The sequence below is a fragment of the Leopardus geoffroyi genome, chromosome A3 (genome assembly GCF_018350155.1).
Source record: "Leopardus geoffroyi isolate Oge1 chromosome A3, O.geoffroyi_Oge1_pat1.0, whole genome shotgun sequence".
Classification (NCBI taxonomy): domain Eukaryota; kingdom Metazoa; phylum Chordata; class Mammalia; order Carnivora; family Felidae; genus Leopardus; species Leopardus geoffroyi.
Genome location: NC_059336.1, coordinates 136389343 through 136397381, shown reverse-complemented (window position 1 = coordinate 136397381; position 8039 = coordinate 136389343). Strand labels below are relative to the sequence as shown.

The 8039-nt window shown below is 43.4% G+C and overlaps 1 long non-coding RNA gene across 1 annotated transcript; it reads left to right on the top strand.

The window, feature by feature from the left end:
* Window positions 1-367: 367 nt before the first annotated feature.
* Window positions 368-6103, top strand: LOC123579798. Its single transcript, XR_006702962.1, has 2 exons — window positions 368-586; window positions 5797-6103. It is a non-coding gene; the product is annotated as an uncharacterized LOC123579798 (long non-coding RNA).
* Window positions 6104-8039: the final 1936 nt, after the last annotated feature.

The following is an 8039-nucleotide window of genomic DNA, read 5'->3' as shown; positions in this document are numbered from 1 at the left end:
CTCATGGAAAGTCTTCTGATCAAGATCTTCCAAAAGAATCCTCACCTCAGAATTTAATCTGAAGTCCTCTTTGTGTCATCCTCCAAGTGAACTTAATCTCGGCTCTGCGTCCAGGGAGGGCTTTATCCATACGTCACCTTTATCTGCACATCACTTCCATCGAGTGACTTTGTTGCGTCATTCAAAAACTTCGTACGTTTCCCTCCCTTCTGTATAACTATGTGGCTTCGTGAGAGAATCTTCTTTTGGTCATTCTTTTATTCCATTGTGTTTGATTTGGCAGCCCAAGAACTGCACTAACACACGATCTTTCCCACAGCAGGTGCTCCGTGAAAGTACGTTAAGCGTCCGTGATAAATTAACAGAAGCAGGAAAGATGCCAATCGTTCAAAGATGCTTCTGTTGTACCGTGTGTGCTTCCCCTGCAAGAGTGGTTTCTCACATTTTTCTCATCTGCCGTAGCTGCTTGTGTCTTTTGGAGCCGAGTAAGCCGGATTGTGATGGTTGGAGAGTGGCTTCCCTAACAGACGAAATTAAGAGAGCTACCGGGACTCCCTGCACTCGAACCATTACGATTCGAACCAAGGTAATGGGAGGAGAATGAGGGGGTAGGAGCAGAAGTGTGTCTCGATATTTATTTAATTTCAGCACAGCATATTTGCACTCATTGGAACTGTGCCTTGCAAGCAGATGTTGCAATCAGCTGGGAACACGGGAGGTGAACAAAAGACGCCCGAGTTCCATGCGTGGCTGGTGAGGGTAGCAGAGTCCTGGGCAAGGACAGGTCTCCTGCGGAGGCAGAGAGGGGCCCGTCCCCCCTCCCCCCGCATTCCTCACTGGATTCTGAGCACCTGCTCTGAGGATTCCAGAATTCCCTTTGACTCTCTTTCCCAAACCTGCCCTGCTCTCTATCTCTGCCCCGGCCCCACTCTATTATCTCTTGGCCTGAGAGATCCTCTCCCGTCGACCCAGTGGGCTCTCTGTCCTCATGAAGCTAGCCACCAGAGTGAGCCTCATGGAGAAAAAATGGGGTTCATGTCCCGTGGAAATCATGGCTCTCTTACGTTCCAAACTGTGGGCTTGGCAGAGTTCTTTTTTCATTTTCCTAACCTCAGTTTATTCATCTATGCCATGGGAATCATTTATCTTCTCATAGGGTTTTGAATGAAACAATGTAGGTAAAGTTTCCAGCACAAAGTAAATGCTCAATGCATGTGACTTCTGGATCTTAGCCATGGCCTTCCCAGCTGACACATCCCCAGCTGGAAACTAATAACCCATTGTCTATTCCATTATTCTCAGTAAGCTTCTGTCTTGAGAAGATAGGACACATGCAAATGCTAAGGTGCATAATAATCTATCATCTGTCTTTCTATCTATCATCTATCTTCCTATCTGTGTATCTATGTATCTATCATCTATCTATATTTCTATCTTTCTATCATCTATCATCTATCTGTCTATCATCTATCTTTCTATATCATCTATCTTTCTATCTATCTATCTATCTATCTATCTATCATCTATCTATATTTCTGTCTTTCTATCACCTATCTTTCTATCATCTATCTATCATCTATCTTTCTATCTTTCTATCATCTATCTATCTATCTATCTATCATCTATCTATATTTCTATCATCTATCTATCTATCATCTATCTATATTTCTGTCTATCTTTCTATCATCTATCTATCTACCTATCATCTATATTTCTGTCTATCTTTCTGTCATCTATCTATCTATCTATCTATCTACCTATCATCTATCTATCTTTCTATCTATTATCTATCTATCTATCTATCTATCTATCTACCATCTGGTCATTTAGCTTAAAGACAATTTCTTCCCTAAAGTGATATATGTCCTTTCCATAAAAATCTTTGTACCTACTGCACCCTAGTTTAAAGCCCCTGTGGCTTAGAGAAGCCATGGTCATCTCTATGACAGCTCTCTGGCCCAGGCCACTGAGGATCATAAAACTCAGCCCCCACAGAAACTCAAGGACTAAGACTCCCGGTTAATGCCAGCAGGGGATCCCATTATGGTTCAGTATCAGAGCCAAAGACACACCTGATCCTCAGCCAAAGTGTTAGGTCTTCAGTCCATGTGAGATGTTCTTTTTTGAGTCTTTACTTCTTAGGTACCCCTTTTCTCTTTGGATTTCTTGTCTTTTTGCCTTTCCTCCTTTCCTTCTTTCCTTCCTCTCCCTCTCTTTCCTTATCTCTTTCTTTCTTTCTTTCTTTCTCACTTTTTCTTTCTTTCTTCTTTCTTTTTTTCTTTCTCTTTCCCTTTGGCTCTTTTCTCAGATCTGCTTCCTATCTAAGATGTTGGAGTTTCATTGTACTTGAAGACTCTCTTCCCCCAGGAAGTTCAATAAAAACTAGAGTGAGGTCCACAGAAGAAACACCATCTTTAGGGGCTTCAGGCCAAAGCAATCTTCAGTGTAGACAAGCCCCACCTTAGTTCCCAGGGCCAAGACTCCACAAAAGCATTATCACATTCCACACACATAACCCACAAATTTCTCAGGTACACCACTGATTTTTTTCTCTTCTTTCTGATTCCAGTTATCTCTTTCTAGCACTGACTAAGGTAGGTTTATCCTTAATGTCTCGTAACATATAAGCTGCTATAGATTCTGTCAAAGGAGAAAGAAAATGAGTATCTGTTGGCCACTTTCTGTATTTGAGGTAATGAGATAAATGCTGTATGTCTTTTAGGATTAATTTATCTTAAGAAAGTCTTCCAGTAAAATTATTATGCTCATTTCTCTACTAAAGAAACAAAGTTTCTGAAAGGTTATTCATAATCCAGTAGAAACATAGAGATGCTAACTCAATTTTCTGGATTTAAATAAATCTCTTATTTTGTCATCTCTTGTATTTTTTAACAGGTCATTTTATATCGAGAATTTTTTGATAGTGTAATTAGATTTCAATTTCAGGATTTAATTTATTTAAGTTATTATTTTTAATTATTATTATTTTTTTTTTGAGAGAGAGAGAAAGAAAGAGAGAGACAGAGCATGAGGAGGGAGGGGCAGAGAGAGAAGGAGACACAGAATCTAAAGCAGGTTCCAGGCTCTGAGCTGTCAACATAGAGCCCAAAACAGGGCTTGAACCCACAAACCACGAGATCATGGTGTGAGCCGAAGTTAGACACTTCATTGACTGAGCCAACCAGGTGCCCTTCTTTAAATTATTTTTTAATGGAAGGGGTATATATTTTATTTGGATAAATGTTTTATTTATTTATTTTTTTTTTTTTTTCAGAGAGAGAGATCCTGCATGCCAGCAGGGGGAGGAATAGAGAAAGAGAGAGAGAGAGAGAGAGAGAGAGAGAATCTTAAGCAGACTGCACACCCAGCCTAGAGCCCAGCTCTGAGCTCGACCCACAACCTTGAAACCATGACCTGAGGTGAAATCCAGAGTCAGATGTTTAACCACCTGAGCCACCAAGACGCCCCTAGAAATTTAGGTACAGTAAAACCTTGGCTTATAAGCGTTATTCATTCCAAAAACATGCTTGGCATCCAAAGCACTTGGATATCAAAGTGAATTTCCCCATAAGAAATCCTGGAAACTCAGATGATTCGTTCCACAACCCAAAATATTCATATAAAAAGGATTACAATACTGCAGTATAATACAGAATAATAAAGAAAAGACAAAATATAAAGAAAATAAACAAATCAGCCTGTACTTCCCTTTGAAAAGTCTCGTGGCTGGAGTGAGGGAGACACGAGAGAGAAGGGTTATTGTGTAGGACGACTTCCATTATCACTAACGGAATCACTGCTATCTATTGGCTCAGTGGAATCTTTTTCTGCATGGGGGCCATGGACACACTTACACGGATGTTGACTACAGCACGGTAGTGATAAACTCTTGTCGTAGACTGTATTTACTGTAAGTGGCAATAAGGCAGCAGAGGAAAGGGTCTATATCCACAGGCAGCCTGACCTAGAACGAAGCGAACCATTCCTAAGCTCACTCTTGTGTGGAACAGCAGAGGACTGTCCACAGGTGCTTTGACGTGACAAAAATACACCAGTGCCAGTTGTGGGCACCTCCCAATGTTCTGAAGAATCACTGATCTCTGCCAGACACTGTAGCCTGCGACCAAGCAGTGGAGCATGGGAGATGATCACCCACGATCCTGCAGCAAACAAGTGAGAGACAGAGATAAAGAGAGAGAGAGACGAACCACTGGCTCAGTTGTGATCATGTGACATTCGGTGTCATGTAATACTCCTATTGCAAGACATTGCTCATTCATCAAGTGAAAATTTATTAGAAATGTTTGCTTGTCTTGCAGAACAAGTTACAATCCAAAGTTTCACTATATATATTTTAAATTGAAATTGTCTTTAGCGGCGCCCGGGTAGCTCAGTCAGTTGAGTGTACGACTTCAGCTCAGGTCACGATCTCGCGGTTCGTGAGTTCGAGCCCCACATCGGGCTCTGGGCTGAGAGCTCAGAGCCCAGAGCCTGCTTCAGATTCTGTGTCTCCCTCTCTCTCTGCCCCTCCCCTGCTCATGCTCTGTCTCTCTCTGTCTCAAAAATAAATAAAAACATTAAAAAAAATTTTTTTAATTAAAAAAAAATAGTAAAAGAACAAAGAGGCCAGAAGCAGATCTGGGAAATTAAGGAAATCAAGATAAAGATAAGGCTCATATTGAAGAGTGACTAGAATAAGTAGGTTATTAAGGAAATGCTAAATTGGCCAAATAAGAATGAAATGGAACCCTAGGGGCACCTGGGTGGCTCGATTGGTTAAGTGTCCAATTCTTGATTTCAATGTAGATCATGATCTCACAGTTCATGAGCTCGAGCCCCATGTCAGGCTCCACACTGACAGTGCGGAGCCTGCTTGAGATTCTCTGTCACTCTCTTGTTCTTTCTCAAAAATAAGTACATTAAAAAAACGAAATGGAACCCCTCTCCTGTAGCATATACAGAACCGAAGTCCTTAAAGTCTTAACATGTGAAGGGAAAACTTAAAAAACAAAATTAGAATAAATGTTAGAAAAATCAAAATTAGAATAAACATTAGAAAAATATCTTTGTAACCCTGGAAAGAGGGTTTCCTATAAAACGCACAGAAGAAGAACTTACACATAAAAGCATCCTAAACAGATTCTATCAAAATTAAAAATAATCGTTTCAATACCAAAACAACATGAAGTTTGGAAAGCAAAGCTTAAACTTCAGAAAAAGGATCTGTGGTGCCTATAAATGGCAAATGATTTGTGTCCAAAATTCATAAAGAACATCTACGGATCAATTAAAAACACAAATAGCCCAATAGAAAAGTGACCAGAATGACTGTCTCTAGATACTCCATAGGGAAAGAAGACCCAGCAGCTAATAAATGCATGAAGAGTCGTTCAGCTTCTTTTATAGGCAGGGAAATGCATCTGGCAATCAAAGGCCCCGTAACATTAACCCAGGCAAAGAGCATGCACAGAGATTCACATCATTAGTTGAGTCATTGATGCCAAAGTAATACCACGCCAATGGTTTTCCAGTGCAAAGAAAAATCCATATCTATACATTCAAGAAATCTATTTTCATCTCAATGCAGTGATCAGTTTTAACAATGCTAATGGTGTTTCAAGCACATATCTTGTTCTCTGCCCCCATGTGATAGGAAAGACACCTGTTGTTAGCAGCCAAGGGAAGACTGAACGTGATGCATTATGCTTTCGAGTGACTTGCATTTCTATAGAAATTGCACGTCCCATGCAAACCTCTTCTCAACCAGTTCTTCGTTTATGTGATCTTTTCTTACAGATATCTGCACAAGTGGATCAGACTCCGTTGCACCCAAGCCAACCCTCCGTTCTTTGGATATAATTCTCCACACGTTTCCATAATGCAAACAAACAATTGAGAAATACGTACATGCACACGTACAATGCCGGGGTCCCAGCCAGCCTCTGTTATTCCAGAGAATTCCAGAGAAGGGGAAGACAGTGATCCCGGAGGAAGCGGAGTTGTGTGTTTGAATGCCATGGTGTTTGACATATCAGGGGTTGCGTGGTTGTGGAAAGTCTTAACAAACAGGCATAAATAAAGCCCATGAGGATCTGTGAGGTCATACTTGACTCTGAGTGGAAGGAAGGTGGTAGGGATGTTGGGGTTGGACCCTGGAGGCTTGGTGGGAAAGGCGAGAAGGTGTGAGACAGAGGAAATGACATCAGTCCAAATGGACGCACTGTCGGATTTGGTTGGGTAACGGTAGTGGCCGCACATTTCTCCCTTCTCGGTACATTCCAGTACATTCCAGTACATTCCAGAGTACATTCCAGTTGCCTCATAACCCCCAGAAGGAGCTGGCTCTCCGTCAGGCCCTGCAGAGCAGAGAGAAAAACCGCCTCGCGGGGTCCAGCAGCAAGGAGTGGTTTTGGCCATGTGTTTCCTCATTAAACGGCACCTCAAACAGGCCTCAGACTTTCTTTTTTTAAAAACTTAATTTAGACACCATTTTCCAAAGCAATTAAACCTAAATCTGTACGAAAAAAGAACCTTCCTCTTTGAGCATCAGCCTGGCCCGAACAGACGGTCCTGTTCAGAGGTCTTGCTGTTGTTGATAACAGAGCCGGACCAGAACCACGGTCTATGCCCGGGCTCACAAGCACCCTTCCCGGTGCTCACGAGTGCTGTGGTCACCCGTCTTCCCACCAGGCTGCACACTCAGCACAATGCCTGGAAAGTAAAATGTAGCCTGGTCTCCCCCTTATTCATTCCAGAAGCATTAGTATTAATTTTTATTGATTTTCAAAAATACGTAGTAAGGCAAAACGCAATCACAAAGAGCTTTAACCGTGGGAAAGCTTTTACTAGGTCATATCCTCGTTAATTTACGTTCAGTTCTAATTCTTCCTTAACACAGCCTTACACTGTGACCCAAGATCTCAGCCTGTCTTTACGGCCACGTGTGCGTGACTCCCCGGGAGGGAGACAACCTGCTAGGAGGCAAGGCTCTGTTAACCCTTCAAGCTACTGTGGATTTCAAGGGTTTTCTCCCAAAGCATGGCGTTCATGCGGCTCTGGGTGCCCGTGTCTCCGGGTGTCACTCGCAGAGCCGTCCCAGCGCTCGTGTTCCAGACGGATCCGCCAACCTCCACGTGGCCACGGGTGCCAGCAGCAGGCATGCGCTGGTGCATGTGGCTCTCTGGTTCTCTGGGGTGTGGGACCTAAATGCCGCTTGTTCCCTGCTGATTTTTCATCGGAAGGGGCTTCCTGGAGATCCAAACTGCAAATATAGACGAGGAGTCTACTGGTCAGGGTCCAGGATCGGGGACAGCAGACAGAGAAGACCGTGGGAACCAAAGTTTAACTGGTAACGAAGGTGGGAGAGAGCACGCGGTCAAGGTGAACATCACGTACAAGGAGAGAGTGGGTGTGTGTGTGCGCGTGTGAAAGAGAAAGTGTGCGAGAGTGTGAATGTGTGAGTGTATTGTGTGAGGGCGTGTCTGTGTCAGTGTGCGAGAGTATGTGAAAGCGTGTGTGTGTGTGTGTGTGTGTGTGTGTGTGTGTTTCGGGGAAGGCAAGAAGGAGTGCAGTGGGGACAAGGTAGACAAGTAGAGGTACCACATGGGGAAGGACCTCAGTAGGTACAGAGGCTCCCTAAGCAGGGGCTGGTGTGGCCAGAGTTCCCTCCTCACCCAAACCTCTTAGCGAACATTGTCACCCAAGGATCAAGGCTGGTCTGCACTGGCACAAAATTGCCTTGAGACATAGGCATAGAGACCTAAGCCGGTAAATACATCATCCCCCTAATCAATGAATCTGCTCATTTCTCTCTCTTCTGTGACCATTTGTCTACATCAACTCCACTTAGGTGCAGAAGGAAGAAATCGGCACTCTAACATCACCATTAAAAAGCACACCCTATAGGGGCGCCTGGGTGGCTCAGTCGGTTAAGCATCCGACTTTGACTCAGGTCACGATCTCGCGGTCCGTGAGTTCGAGCCCCACGTCGGGCTCTGGGCTGATGGCTCGGAGCCTGCTTCCGATTCTGTGTCTCCCTC